Raw genomic sequence first — 16,800 nt, forward strand, 5'->3', positions numbered from 1 at the left:
CAAACCCTAAATAAAGGGACATTAGTTGTGAGTGGCACACATGCATTTCAATGACTGGGTTTATCTGTCTGATCATTGGGAAAGGATCATGTTGATTGTGGAGAAATCTGCCCCTATCAATGCAATATCCCACATTAGAGACAGGCTGTATGAGTTAGCACCTATCTGATTTCATGGATGAAGACTAGGAGAAAATGTGTAAAATATATAGAAAGACTGCCCTAGGTTGTAATAGTCATGGAAATGCTCCTACCCTCCCATAGCAACCATTCATGCCTATCTAAGGCATCCTGCTGTCTCACACTCTGATTCTGACATTCTGAAATAAGATCTTGAAATAACTTTGTGCAGTGTCTCTGTAATCACACTGCCTTGACTGCAGAGGATTTTTATTTGTTGCGAATTCATAAGAGACACAGAGCACATCAGGACAAAGGGTGTGTGCTCTCTCACTTCAAAGCATGAACTTCATACATAAAAGTCCCATTGTTTAAAACTGACAATGCACAGATGTGTGTGTCAAGAGAGAAACCTAACAGTGTTTCAAATGTCCCATTAATAAGCATGTGGCTGAAACCAAAATGATTGCTGAGATCTTGACTGGACTTACAGTGAAACTAAGTGGGCGTTGACTCGGTGAGACGTGAATGGGAGACCACTTGGCAGGGCCAAATTATGAAGGAAAGGAAACAACTCTCCATGAAGACTTCTTAATGAAATCCACAAGCCCTGACCACTCCACAACTCCAACTGTAGTCAAATCACATCCGTCCAGTACACTTTGCAAAAAAAAAAAAACTATTGGGATTTCACAAAATAAGGGAACACTCCTAGTCCTTCTTTAAATCAAACACTGGGAACACCACCATTTAAGTAGGTAGGAACCCAAAACTCAGTGAAACAGTCTCCGCTTGCCCTGCATACAGGTCCAATCCCTGACATCTGCAGGTAGAGCAGAGACAAAATCCTGACTATAACTAAGGTCACATAGTCACTTCAGTTTAAGCAACACTCTTCATGCTCTTTAACTCCTGGGCTGTTCACACTTGAGGGCTGTTCACACTATATGCTCAGAAAAAGCACACGATAACAGCCTTTGTGGGACATAGTGAATTTTGCTAGCAGGTCCCATGAACCACTCTGGATGCACTCCTACAGAGTGCGTCCCCACAGGCTTACATGGGCTGCTAGGATAAATAGCTGGCACAGATTCAAGTAGCCCCATAGGGCAGCTGTGTCCATGCCAGATATGATAACATACTAACACAGCCCTACATACCTAAAGTGTGGCCACAAGCACAATGAATGCAGTGGAAAGTTAGTATAACAGCATGGAGTTCCCCCAAAGGCTGCTGCAGCAAGCTTGGCATAAGCTGCTGCCTTTCCCCATGTCAGAACTGCATGAGGATTGGTTTGTTGTACTCAAAAATGGTGGCAGAAAAGACCAGTTTATTTCTCTTAGAATCTTGGATTGGCAAATGGTTTTGCATCACACTTGTGTGTTTGTGTGTATGTAATTGGCCCAAGGTTGCCTACAGACCAATTCTGAACTTCCAGGTGCCCACTGGAGCAGTAGTGCAAAAGCAGCTACTGATGTATCCAGCAAATGCCAGGAAGCAGCCAGAGATCTCATCGCCTTCCCCCCGGGAAAGCCCCAAGCCTCACAATGGGGCTTCTCAAGTCTGTACTGGCTATTTTGCTGGCACAGACTTGACTGTTACCCTGCACATGCCCGATCTCGTCTGATCTCAGAAACTAAGCAGGGTCAGGCCTGGTTAGTACTTGGATGGGAGACCGTTTGGGAATACTGGGTACTGTAGGCTTATACCATAGTCTTTCGAGACTGAAGGTTGCCAACCAGACTTGAGAGACTCTGGTCCAACACAGTGTTCAGGATTTGGCAGAGATCTGCCGGTACCTCCCCTTTCCTGCCCCAGTTTTTCCCCCTGTCCTGCCCTCCTCATGCCCTTGTTTGGCCATCCACCCCCCCCAAGAGGTCACACCACCACCCAGCAGCCTCACTTACCTCTGACAACAGTGCGTCCTTGCCGGTGCCGGGCTCGATACTTGACTGGCACAAGTCCAGCACCAGCGCTGTTTACTTGCCGTGTGCTGTAAATGTGCTTTACAGCATATTTATGGCACCCAGTGCTGGCGCTAGGGCTCAGCAATTGCACTGGGCAACTTTATGATTGGGCCCCTAGTGAACTGCAAGGTGAACTGGGGATTTTCATCTAGGACACACCAACCATAGTCCGAGACTTATGCCACTACCTCACTGAAGATGCCACAACGCACTCTGGGTTTTCCAATAAAGAAAAAAAAACTAATAAGGCCAGATTCAGACAGAGTAGCTGAGCAATGCCCAACAGTGTAACCAGGAGAGTTTCATACTTAAAAAAAAGAAAAAAAAGACTCTGATCCCATTTTACAACATGCTCTTAAAAGTCTCGATTTGGAAGATGTTTTGCCATACCACATCAGGAGTTGATGTGCTTGAAGAACCCAAGCTCAAATCCCCCTTGGGTGCATGGTTCTTTGGATCTCAAGATAAACTAATGAATTGTCTTCTAAGTGTTTTAGAAAACAGCAAAAGTTCTACATAGCATGTTTTAATTAAGATTAATTATTTCATCCCAACATCACATGGAAAATCCTGGAGGGTTTTTATTTTGTTTTTTTTTGTTTGTGGTCACGATGCGCGGTAGACTTCAAGCCAATATAGAGAAGACAGAGCAACATCTCTTTCCAGACAACTATCACACGACCTTTTTCTTTTGCTGGGAGAACCTGTTGTATTTGCTTCCAGCACTTCCATTCTGCTTAGCTAGGAATTCTTTGAAAGAATGAAAAGGTTTGCGTTGGATGCTTCCCAGTTCCATCCAGTGGGAGATGTTTAAGTAGTTAAAACTTTTCCATAACTTTAAAGGTAGCCATTATTTTCAATATGCACATCCATTTTACAGTAGGATGGAAAAACATTTCCTAATTTTAACTATTTTGCCTTCTGTCCCAGGACTGTATGCGCTGTTTAAAAAGGGTGGAAACCAGATACGTCAATGCTTTCCTCTACAATTCTTTTCCAATCTAAGATCAAAGGGCGCACCATTATCTCACTAACAATTTTAGATGCTTATCAAATGATAATCTCAAAAGAAGCAAGCATGTTTTGTGATGCCACTTCTCATATGTAGGTGTGGTTCTTGTTAATTGAAATAGGCAATTCTGGTAGATGGCATGCCAAAGTCTTAAGGCAAAAAGTAATTATTCCAATGTATGTTCATTCTCTGCCAACAAAAATGTCTTTCCTAAAAGATGTTGGCCTGTTTCGCATCTATAGAATGGAGAACAGGAGCTGCATAAAAGACAAGGGAACTCAGCATAGAGTTACATGCTTCCCACTTCCCCAAGTCAGAAAATGTCCTGGAACAATGCTGAAGTTTTTCCTTTAAATGAGAGAGCATTGAATACTTATGTAGCATCTACTTTGTTTACATACACATGCACAGCAAAGGGGAAGCAAACAGGCTCCTGAAGCAGGTAGGACAGGTAGGTCTGATGTTGTCTCTGTCAGACAGCAAGTATTTTAGCAGGTTCCAAGTCTGCACCTCAGTTCTAGGTAACTCCAGTGAATATTTTACTCTCTGACTCTCTGCCTGTGTCTAATTTCAACCTATCGACTATAAACCCAGGAGCTGGGAAGCTGGGAAGAGTCACCTTCTAATACTGGAGAAAGATTCTGGGTCAGTGGGACAATATACCTGACATTACGGAATGTCAAGGTTAGCCCACTCCTATAAAAATATTTGCAGTGGCACTATGTCATTCATGAACCTGAAAAGTATATCACACTGGCCACCAACATCCCATCATCTCACTTTTTCTAACTGAGATTCCTACTCAACAGCTTATTCTAACTTTCACTGTTTATGCCACGAGCTTCCTATAACCTCACAAGATTTCTCACAATATATACAAGAAATATATATTTTTCTCCTCCCCATCAAAGTTCCATACAGTGGATAAACGGTGCCTTAAAGCACAAGGACATGCATTGTGAAATGTAGAAGAGGCATATTTGGTATCTCAGACATTCATTCTGTCTGAGACACTTTTGTGATTATAACTGAACAGACAAATCTGCCTTGTCTTATCTAGTCATAGGGATTTACAGCACAATCATAAGAACATAAGAACATAAGAACAACCCCACTGAATCAGGCCATAGGCCCATCTAGTCCAGCTTCCTGTATCTCACAGCGGCCCACCAAATGCCCCAGGGAGCACACCAGATAACAAGAGACCTCATCCTGGTGCCCTCCCTTGAAATCCTTGAATCCCTTGAATCCTACGCACATCTACTCAGGAGTAAATCCCATTGTATCCAATGGGGCTTACCGACTGCAGGCTGAGGCTACTCCTGAATATACCTACCTGGGAATAAACTCCATTGAACAAAATAGGACTTACTTCTGAGCAGGACATGTATAGGATTGTGCTGCTAGTCTATCTAGCTTAATATTGCCTACATGGAGGCAGCTCTCCAGGTTTTCAGACAAGGGCCTTTTCCAGCTTACCTGGACTGCGTTCTACTGCTATTGCCAACACTGCTTCTCTCTCTCTCTCTCTCTCTCTCTCTCTCACACACACACACACACACACACACATCTTGGGTCTGGGCCTGGGTTTGCATGCAGCCAAAAAGGTGCCTCTTAAAGGGCAGGAAAAGTAGCTCCTGCAGAGGTGAGGGCTGCTACCAAGGCAAGAGGATATCCAAGCAGGAAAAACCTCATTTAAAAAAAAGGACAGAGTTGGTCCCTGTTGGATGGGGTGACTACTACCAACAACAACAACAACAACCAACCAACCAACAACAAAACAGTGTGAACACCTTCAGTGGGGAACAAAATGCCAAAATTCTGCTTCAAGTCAAGTTATAGGACTTTGGATGAAGACTACAAGGACACTCCTGGGTGTATCATGTAACCTGGAACATCTCCTGGGTGTGCAGCCAGGAATTTCCTAGGCTTGATTGAGACAGGGTGTGTCCTTCTAGAAGGACACAATGCACTAATTGCACCCCAATCAGTGAGGTTCCCGAGGGACAAAAGGTACGGCAGGGTGTGGGCAGCACCTGTGCTTAGATTGTTGGTGGGAGAGACTTCCTGGAGAAGGTGGTTGAAAAGACTGTCCAGGACTTAATTTGTTATTAAATTTGCACTTTTGCAACTTTGCACTAGCAGTTGAGATTATGCCAGGGTGGGAGCCTGGATTTGAACTTTATAGGAAAATGACACATAGATGTCCCACAGTGCTACAGCTTTCCATTCAGATCAATGGCCCTTTATTAGCATGATCTTGATTAGAGGGTGCCAACCCTCTCTAGAAGAGACTGTGCATGTTTTGAAAAGTGAGGTCATTCATTGGCAACACTATTGAGCTGTGGCCCTGTCCCCAAAGATTCCAAAAGAGATTCCCTCTCCAAATTGATGAGGCAACAAAATTGCAGATCAACTGCTCAGTCCTATGGTTTTCTTTGCCATAACATGCAGCCATGCCAAAATGGGCTGCTGCATGCTATGATGAGAGGAACCAATCAGAAGTCGAGGGAGGGAACAGGTAAACATTTTCCTTACCCCTCAGTAAGTCCTGGGTCTCTTTGGACCTGAGCCATCTCTGTAACTGGTGCAAGACTGATGAGAGTGTGTTGGCTCACTCTGGAGGGGATAGCAACCAGCAAAAGTTGCCTGAACTGGGTGCCACTCCTTCCACTTCTGACACATCTCTGGCCCTTCCCCATTCCATCTTGTTAGGCCCTCTGCCCCATTGCATCTACTGTAGCACCACATTACACCCACCTCCTGTCCTGTTACACCCACCCTGCCAACGTACCAGGACATGGAAAGGTCCCCATTCCATCTTGTTAGGCCCTCTGCCCCATTGCATCTGCTGTAGCGCCACATTACACCCACCTCCTGTCCTGGAGGATGTGTAGATGGACCTTTGTCACCTGACTGGCACCCACAGGGCTTCTATGGCTTCTCCAGCAGCAGCCCAGAAGCATGAGAAAATGCACTCTTCCTGATTGCTGTTTGCATTGCACATAAAGTGTATGCCACAGCAGGAATGCTAGTTTTAGCAGTATCAACTGCTGGAGGTCTTCTTGGGGTTAGGGGACATTTGTCCCCTTGCCTCAGGATAAGCCCCAGCAGACACAACAGATCAACTTGGACTTGCGCCAGCAATACCACTGGTGTCCATGTTGAAAAGTCCATGTTGGTTCATGTTGGTAGATCAAGCCCAAAAAGAGGGATAGGATAAGGTGTGCACTGGCACTGCCAATTCTACCCTTCTCCTGGGCCCAATCCACCCACCACATTCCCACCATGCCCCATCCCATTATACCTCCCCGCTCTTCCCCAGCCCATGCACTGCACTTACCTGCTCCTGCAGGCCTCCCTGCATGCGCTGGTACCAGTGGGAGGACTCTGGCTTTCCCACCAGCATGCGCAGCCTTTACTCCATTGTAAAGCAGTTTACGACTCTTTTGTGTCAGTGAGAAGGCTTAGTGCACCAGCGGAGCTCACTTTCTGCTTGCACACCTCCCCGTTGGGATTGTGGCCAGAGTCTTTCAGTGGCTATCAACCATAATAATGAATAGACCCACCATGTTCACACGCTGTTTCAAAGCCCTCCTGCTTCCTGCTGTGGTTGCAACCCATTTCAGGCATCCCCCCCCCCCCAAAAAAAAAAAAAAAAAAAAGAAGAAAAGCAAGTGGTCAGCACACACATGCCCCATAATATGTAGTCGGGACCTAAAATAATCTTGTGGCCTGTGATTAACTGTTGGAAACAGGATCTCGGACCGGATGGACTTTTGCTCTTCTTATGTTAGTAATAATGACAACAACAATAATAATTAACATATTTATCTGATGTCATCACTGCCCAAAGCACCTTGCAGCATAATTTAACCAAAAAAAACAGATCCTTGCCCCAAGTAGTTTACAGTCTAAATTAGGGCAGTGTTGGGAAGAGGAAGGAAGACACTGGAAGGATACAGCAGAAAAGATAATGAGAAATGAATGAAATTACATTTGGCTTTGTTTCGGTTGAGAATGAGGACAAAAGGACAAACTAATGCACAAAGATGCTAAAAATCCAAACCACATGTAAGCTGGATGGGCCTAAATTAACATTACCTGTTGAAAAACATGGTTAGACTAAAAGGACAGTCAAATCCAGTGATATTTATGTTTTCCTGAACAACTGTTTCCCATCCAAGTTTTAAAGCAAACAATTATTTGAACTTCATCCATGTCTGATTGTTCTAAATGACTCTTTAAAAACATATTTTCCTCATGCAGCATTACAGAAATACTTTAATATGCCTTTTCCTTTCCAGGAAGCGGAGATTCCTAGGGCATCACTAAGGAACATGTCATTTTTATTTGAGTGCCAGGATGGCTATCTGGTTCAGAACTGCAGGCTACATCACAAACATCATGAGCCAGAGGAACACAGCTCGTTAGTTTGGTCTACTATGACGTACTTGGTGTGATCGCATGGGCAAAATCAGCGAGGAATTTCTACAGTGGAAGTTTCACAGATTCTTGTGTGCTGCCTCCATTCATTTTCATAGTCCTGGTGCAAAGACTCTCCCTTTACATTTTGCCTCGTGACATTTTCATATAAATGCCAAACTGGTTTTGGTGGACATTACTGTACAACAGTGTACAATTACTGTAACAATGTTGTCCTTAAATTGGCATCAAGTGTATCAACGTCAGTCCTAAAAGTTCTTGTTATGATCCCTTTGATAAATGTTTGTCAAAGAAACTGCTAATTTCCAAATGTACATGATGCTATACAGTAATTATATTTTTATTCAGTTCTTGTAGCTGACTTCTCCTGTTCATTGCATGACAGTTGCATCTTGAATAAAACAGAAAGTTCTTGTTGTATGACCCTGAAATGTCTGGAGTGGAAAACATGATGAATTTAGAGCTAAAAAATTGGTTTTATTATTTCCAGTCCTCTTAGCACAGTGTGCTTTTCAAGCTTTCTACTCTCAGGGATCCTTTTTCCCTAACAGAACCAACATTATAGAAGATTCTGAGTCATGCTGCAGGGCATACACTGAGTTTATATGGGGCACTGTGCGTGAATTGAGTATGCACCTTAAACTGTGCCCAATACTCTCCTACACCTGCGTAATATAAAGATCTATAATGGTGGACATTAGTCAAGCTATATCTCAGGGAAGTTTGTCTGCCATGGTCTTCTCTCAGAGGAAGCCCGAATAGAGTAACCCACTGCTATATTGTGTTATCCTATCATAATATTAAAACCAGCTTTGGAAATGTGAGGGCTGGACACTTGGGACGTGCGGTGCTTCTCTTATGCGTACTACTAAGCATCTGTAGTCTTTCCACAAGTGCAGGTTTCCGCATATAGGAAAGTTGCCAAGAGGATCTTGAGTTCTGCCAAGTTCCATAAGGGACTTGCAGAATTTATAATGGAAGATTGGATCGTCTTTGTAAAGAAGATGGATGTGAGAGATCCTCATGAGATTCTAAACACTAAGACAGGCCCTAAAGTGCAGCTTTTTACCAGTCCGCTTCATGAATACATCATTGAAATCTACTTGCGTTCAGCCAATAGTGTAACAAACAAATTTTGAAAAGGATGAAGTTCAGTACAAAAAAAGGTATTAAATACAACAAAACTTAATAGTTTACACTTAAGTTAATATAAATTTTAAATTATTTTGCATACACGCATCTTTCTTTTCACTGATCCATCTTCAAACCTTGCAATAACTTGTCTCGTTATCCTAACTAGACATAAACACTATTAAACTTGGGTTGCAATCCTATATGCAATTTCCTGGGAGTAAGTCTCATTGAACACAATCGAACTTACAGCGCAATCCTAAATTGCCCTGGAACAGGCAGGTCAGCTTGCCTGCGCTGTATCCAGTGCAAAATTTGGGAGCTTAGTGGCTCAGCCTGGAGCAAGAGTAATCACCACGGGTAAAGCGGCTGCAACCCTAATGGGCTACTTGGATCTGCACTACCTCCGGAGGTGGCACAAATCCAAGCAGCACGGGGCTGGCCCAGGCTGCCCAGGAATGGGGTTAGGATAATAATAATAATAATAATAATAATAATAATAATAATAATAATAATAATAATATACAGTATTTATATACCGCCTTTCTTGGTCTTTATTCAAGGCGGTTTACACAGGCAGGCTTATTAAATCCACGCAGGGATTTTTACAAATTGAAAGAAGGTTCTCTCTTTCAAGAACCACCACATTCAAGATGTTACACTCCGATCTGGTTTAACATTCTGGCCTCCATCCTCCCACGCTCTGAGCAGATGGACCAGCTCAGCTGCAGCTTGCCAGCTGCTTCAAGGTTGCACGGTGCCAGTGGCCTCGAACTGGCGACCTTGTGGATGTTAATCTTCAGGCAAATGGAGGCTCTACCCTCTAGACCAGACCTCCTGCCCCTAACTGCAGGATCCTGGCCCCGTCTCCCACTCCCCAGCCGCCCACCCCCGGGAACACCTGCCACCTGCCTTCCCTTATGAAATATATATCACCAGTACCATGGTATGAGGAAGAAATTGAGGAAGAAATTGAGATTATGAAAGGCTCCATTAGACTCACCTGCCGGGGAGTCTTCAGAAAAACTATTCCTAGGCTTCCTGTGCTACTTCTGCTAAGAATTCCTTGCAGGGTTAAGGTGTGTCACAGGCTAAAAATGAAAGGAACTCTCAGTGGTGCCAGAACATCAACTGACACTCTGATAGGGTCTGCTTGCACCACCAGGGGGACACTAGTTCAGGGAGTTTCAGAAGCAAGGCAAAATTCTCAGTTAAGTTAAAAAGTTTGCAAAGGTTGGATATATTCAAGATTTAGTTGCACAACCAATATGTGAAGCTGCATTATACTGAATCAGACCATTGTGGACTGCTAGGCAGCAGCTCTCTATAGATTCAGTCCAGATGCCAGAGGCTGATCATAGGACTTGGGAGGGTTAGGACAGACAAAAAAAAAATCTCTTTACTCAGCGTGTAGTTGCTCTGTGGAACTCCTTGCCGCAGGATGTGGTGACGGCATCTGGCCTGGTTGCCTTTAAAAGGGGATTGGACAAGTTTCTGGAAGAAAAATCCATTATGGGTTACAAGCCATGATGCGTATGTGCAACCTCCTGATTTTAGAAATGGGCTATTTCAGAACACCAATGCAAGGGAAGGCACCAGGATAAAGGTCTCTTGTTATCTGGTGTGCTCCCTGGGGCATTTGGTGGGCCGTTGTGAGATTCAGGAAGCTGGACTAAATGGGCCTATGGCCTGATTCAGTGGGGCTGTTCTTATGTTCTTATGACTTTCTGCATGAAAACACATGTTCTACCACAGAGCTGCAGTTTTTCCCAAGAACTAGATAGTTGACTTAAGGTATACATTCTCTCAAACAATAATTACATACAATCCGGAAGGCAGTGATCAGTCCTTCCCACCTGGCTCATCTAATAAACACCAAACATTTGACCTACTTATGATAAAGTAGGTTTCCCACCAGATGCTAGAACATTTGCAGTAACAAGAACCATACTATTCGTCAGCATGGTCCAAAGATATTGCTCGGGAGAATCATGGAGCAGGGATCAAGGTCAGAATAACGTTAATATGTGAAAGATATAGTGTGCAAGTGAACAAATGCCGGATTGTATCATGCCCGTATTGTATCATTAGGAAGCCTGGTTTGGTTTAGTTGACCCAGCTGAACACACACACACACACACACACACACACACACTTGGAAAGGAACCACCTGCTCAGCACAGCTATAAATAGCAAGCCCCTGGCTGAAACAACGTACAGTGACATAACCTGCTTCCTCTCAGAAACAGGAAATGCTATCTTTATCAGGGGTGTAAATCAGTGGAAAGTCTGGAGCATAATAATTCGTAGCTCTCTTGGTCTGTTGATGAAGTTCTTTGAGGGTGCTTGAGGAAACATTAGCTGATACCAACAGATATGTGATTCCCATTATAGGAACCGTGTGACAAAGCATCTAAGCAGTGATAATGAAGCTTAAAACAGAGCACAAAAAGTAATACTGCTGCTTCTTTTATTGTTGCGCTACGGTGCTCTTTGTCTTGACTGCGACTGACAGCTATTCTAGCCAATGGGGTGGTGCAATCTGGATATTGTGGGGCCAATCAGCACCAGTTTGCAGCACCATAGACACTGTTGAACCCTGTAGCACTGTTTCATGCTGTGTCCATGCTTTTGGAGATGTCCCTCTATCTGGGTAAATGTGAAGATTATGAAAAATATGGTACTTTGAAGGACTATGATGGAGTTAAAAAGCAACATCGTACTCAACTTTTTTTTTGTTTTGAAGACTGTTATCTATAGTTTTATAATGTCATCTCTAATCACCAGGGGATGGGTATTCACCACTTGAGAGGCAAGTTATGTTTATTATACTTTATTTATATCATGCCATCCATGTACATGGCATTTGATGTAAAACAAAAAGGCAAATTCCTGCCCCAATGAGCTTACAGTCTGTATTATTAACACAAGAGAGAAAGAAGAAAGGAAGGAGGATGGAGGCGGCGTGATCCATGTGCAACTGTACTTACAGTAGCGAATATGGATGTAGGTGTGGTGCCAGAGGTTTCACAGAAAAGGAGGGTCTAAGAATGGATTAGTATGCACCCCACACATATCTTCTTCCAGGAGCTCAGAGTGGCTTACACGTGGCTCCCAGCCTTCTTGTTTATTCAGGTTTATCACCTGAATCGGATAAACCTGATTTCCAACATCATGACCTAGTTGCTGACCCCAATGCACTATTTACCTGAACACTGTAGGTAGCCTTAGTAGTTGGTGAGTGAGTTGAACCAATGTAGTGACTCATGGTGGCTACTTTCATATTCTTATGATCTTTTGCACAGTACAACCAATATCCAAAATCTAAGGACAGAAAGATAAATGTGGTTCTTGACTCATCTAGAATTCTTCATTAGACTGGATGTTCACTCTTTAGAAAGATTGCCTACTTTGTTGTTTACCCACTCCACACTGAAGGAGCTCTGAAAAGAGTTCTGCTAACAAATTTGTTTTTTTGATTGTAACATGTTGTGGAGAATAGGAATAACATTCATTGAGGAACTGCCAGTGTACTTACACTTTTGCGTACAGTGCTTTATCATCCCTAAAATACTTGAGCAGCCTCTGCAGATTATTACAGAAGAAGGCAATTACAATAATATGTCTCTTTTGCTCTCTCCCCATTTAAAACATACATTACTAGTATTAACCTGAATTATCAGCCCTTCGAAAAAGGACTGAGCACTTGGAAATCAAACTGCTTTTCAGAATGTATTAGACACATAGAAGAAAAGAGAAATGCTCTTATAGACACCTGGCTTCTTTAAAGCGTCTTGGGAATGGAAAGTCTTAACTGGTCTCTCAGACTTACTTTCATTTGTTTAATAAAAGAGAACATAACTTGAGTGTTAGAAAAAGATCACAACTTTTTCTAGTTCCTCTGAACTCTGCCTTCCATCTCTATTGCTTCCTAATTCTGTAAGGAATTTGCCAACTTCAGAAGGTGAGCCTGTATCTAATTTGCAAATATTAGAATACAATGCATTCTCATTTCTGAAGGATGTTTATTAGGCAAGCCTCCCTGGGCACCATACCATTTGAAAAGGATTATACAAGAACTCTCTTCAAAGCAACAGTTTAGAAAAGGGTAAGCCAGTCTTATGATAATAGGGGGTAGGACTGCAGCTCAGTTCAAAGGGGTAGAAATCTCCATGTACAAAGAAGAACAATAAGCACATTCTCAGTTGAGCAAAGGTAGGACTCTGGGGGAAAGAGAAAGGGGCATAAGGGGGACATGGCAGCAGTGTAAGGGACCAGAATGAATAATGTGCTGCAAAGTTTTTTGCAAGTTTGATGAGAAGAATCAAAGGCAACTTACATCAATCCTATCTCCCACCACAACAGAGTGCGCATGGGATACTATGGTGTTGGAGAGGGGGGAGGTGACCAGAAAGTCAACCAGAGGTATTTTTTGCTTACCTCTTGGTAGGCCTCCTGGCAGCATATGGGTTTTCTTGGACCCAAGCTTTGTAGCTGGCCTAAGTCCAAGGATAGGCAAGGATTGGAGATGGATTGGAAAGAGAGGATAGGATCCTAGCTCAAGTCACTGCAACCTGGGATTCACCCCCTTTCTTCCCTTAACTGTCCCTGCAATCCCCCCTCCCCACCCTGAAATTCCACTTATCCTCCACAGATGGAACACCCCTGCTGCTGCTTTACTGGAGTCAGCACAGCCACTGCTGATGCTGCTTTACAGTTTCAGTCCTGAATGGCCCAGCAGTGGTTCAGTGTTTGCACCATCACTGGGCATTTTATGACAGCCCGTATAAGGAGCTATGTTTTCACAAAAGGCCCATAAGATCGGTCTATTCGGTTTTGTATGAATGAATGGGGTTGAGAGCAGAGTAGGCAGTTTCTCAGCTTTGTAAACTAACATACTTCTTCACTTTCAGGGTGAATTCTTAAGAAAACGATTGTGCAGTTTTATGAAGGTGAAAGATCACCTGCGAAGGACAACTATTAGCTAGTACTCAGAGTCCTTACATACCCACCTAACTTCTCCCCCCCAGAGCAGTTTTGAACCCTTTTAGAAATATGTCCTGTTTTGGTTTTTAATAAGAGAAAGCTTGAGAATATGAATGAATTTTTTTTAAGTGGTGCTTTATTTTACTCAGCAAGCAACATATCTGAAGCATGACTACAGGACAGGACAGGACTGGTCCTGAACCAGTGTTGGGTCATTACCATCTCCATCTATCATGCAAGTTGCAATACTTAGAGATAACTGAGACGGGCTCCATCAGCAGGTGAAGAACCTCCTGTATTTCTATGACATCTGTTGCCGCCCTTAAGAGAGATTTTAGCAAAACAGCCAAACAAACAATTAGAACACAATGGAAAGTGAGAGCAGGTCTAATCAATGATGAATTTTTGCCAAGGGAGGAGTCCTAGTTCCATACTTTAAAATGGCTACTGTTGAGGTACAACATGTACTTGAATCAGGTAAATAGCTGGTTATCATAACTAAACCTTCTCTATGACTGCATGGATGAAGACAGCCTAATAGGGGAGAGTCTCGCCCTCATGAATTCATATAAGTCTCAATGGATGACAAAATTTGTAATCTTAAATTAGAAGAAAAATTGTGGTCTGAAACACATTTTATCGCCTGTTTGCAAAGAGACTGGAATAAACTTATGCTGAACTGGCAGTTTCCCTTGATTTCTACCACCCAACCCCTCAGACTGAAGAGGAGAGAGATCTTCTTTCTCCACAGGAACGAAGTGTCCAATCCTATCAAATTTCCAGCTTTAATGCAGCGATGCCAATGGGTTGTGCACTGCATCCTGTGATGGTGGGGCAATCCTGGAGCCCTCCTCAAGATAAGGGAACATTTGTTCCCTTGCCTGTGGGCTGGATTGTGACTGCACAAACTTTGGGAGCTCTAAAATGCTCTCATGGTCTGTGCCACTCTGTCTCCACCCCATAACTTCAGTGAGCAAGATGGCAAATAACTAGAATTCTGTATATGGAGCTTCAGGATTCTTTCCTCCCATTTTTTTCAGTCCAAAGTAGCCACACATAAGAGGAATGGCAGGGAAGGGGGGGCTGTTTAACTCTTTCCTCTCTGATCAATTTTCATCTAAAGGTCTCTGTCCCCATTGTGCTTCTTCATTTGCAGGGAAAGGATACACTGTTTCTATAGCTTCCACTTAACTCCCCCCTCCCCAACTCACAGGTGAAATATCAGCATAAGGAGGGGAATTTTGAATTGAATGCCAAATGGCAGGAAAAAGTTAAACAGCACTTTCAAGTCTTACCTTCTGCTCAGGCAGTCTGCCCCAACTACTTTGCATTCAAGAACATCAAAAGGAACGTATCACAGAACTGCATGTACTGTTTAGTGTGAGTCTGAGAATATATACGAGAGACATTACCATTTGTTAAGAGTCCATCATCTTATATGTGTAGGCTAGTGAACCTTTCTTCCCGACCCATCAACCTGTGTACCTCCTGCACTCAGATTTGGTATCTGAATGCAGAACAACAGGGGTTAAGCTACGCATCATGTGATATGCATGCCATGGTCTTTTCAATGTTCTTTTTTGTAACAGTAGTGGGTAGAGGTGCCCAAAGTGAGATAGAGCTAGGGCAGAGGGTAGGGGGGATTTAGTATTCTCCCCCTATCATCGTGTTTTGCTCCTGATGGCAAATCCCATGCACCATTTTAATTAAGAAAAAAAATTCTCATTAAAATAGCACATGGGGGTACAAGCAGGATTGGAACAGCAGCAGGGGCATGGTGTTAAAGTCACCCAAACCCCCAGTCATGGTTTTGTCCCATTCATAATCCTGTGTTATTTTTTAAATTAAAAGAAAAAGAAAATGGGCCATTTCACTCGTTCCTCATAATGTGTAGTTTGGCCTTAAAAACACAACAAACAGAACTAGAAAAAAAAGGCAGCATTTGCATGGAACTTTTTGTACACCTTTCTGTGGTACAAAATATGCTAGCTGTACTGACCTAACATTTTCCTAGTCTACTGTGACAACCTTGGGCCATTCAGCATAGAGTTATCTCTGGTGCAATTCAGCTTGCAGAATGACATGTGCTGAACAGCTGGGTCAAGTGTTCTGTCCAGTTTTTCAAGTCTGTCTTTTGCATCATGTGTTGTTTCATATTGCTTTCCAATACTGCTCACAGCCTATGATCACAGAGTCCTCCCTCAAAAGTGTGGTTTTGGATACAAAACACTTCACAGTTAGGGTCCAGAGTATATGAGGGACCATCTTCTTCTGTATATACTGGCCTGCCCTCTGCAGTCATGTGAGGGGGCTCTCCTATGCAGGATGGGAACTTGAGTCTAGGGACTTGAGTCAGAGACACGAAAACACATGTTTTTTGACTGATTCATGTACCCTCAAGTCACGCATATCAATGACTTTGGCACTGACTTGAGTCTCAGGCCAATGACATGGAAATGAGTCATGAATCTGTGAAACTCAAGTCCGCAAGTCTGGGTGAGCTTGCTTACTTTTTTCAGTGCATGAAAGACCATCATTCAGACCAGGTGAGAAGTAGGAAAGTTCCAGCCAGGAGGCTGGAAAGGGTTGATTTTTATTTTTATTTTTGCTTTGAGCAGGAGGTGGGAGAAGGGTGGTGGGAGCCACCCTCTTTTGTCCATCTCTGAAGGAACCAATGATTGTTGAACAAAGGATGACTGGAAGGAGGAGTTCAATGGATGGGGATGGGGTTTTTGCCTTAGGAGTGGCTGGAGAAACCCACAGTGGGGGTAAAGGAGAAGGTGGAGAAGACAGGGAGAGGCGTTTCCTAGTAATTGAAGAAAAACTTATGACTCTGGCAGGCTCACTGAATGACCAGTCTACTTCTGAGTAGAGCTGCAAAGGACTGGGTCATACTGGTAACCTTCCCAGCTGCTGCGCGTAACTCTCCTCCCACTTGCCGCTTCTCTCCCCACTCTCATGCAGTCCATCCCACCCTCTCCCGCCTTGCTGAGCTCAGGCTCCTCCCAAATCTGTGCGCTGGCATTCCTTCTGAAGGCATCATCAGGAGTCAAGATATGAATGGGGAGAAGCATTTTGTCACTGGAGTTCATATGAACCAATCATTTTTCTGTGCTTGCTGCACTGCTACCCTTGCTCA

The sequence above is a fragment of the Tiliqua scincoides genome, chromosome 4 (assembly GCF_035046505.1).
Source record: "Tiliqua scincoides isolate rTilSci1 chromosome 4, rTilSci1.hap2, whole genome shotgun sequence".
Classification (NCBI taxonomy): domain Eukaryota; kingdom Metazoa; phylum Chordata; class Lepidosauria; order Squamata; family Scincidae; genus Tiliqua; species Tiliqua scincoides.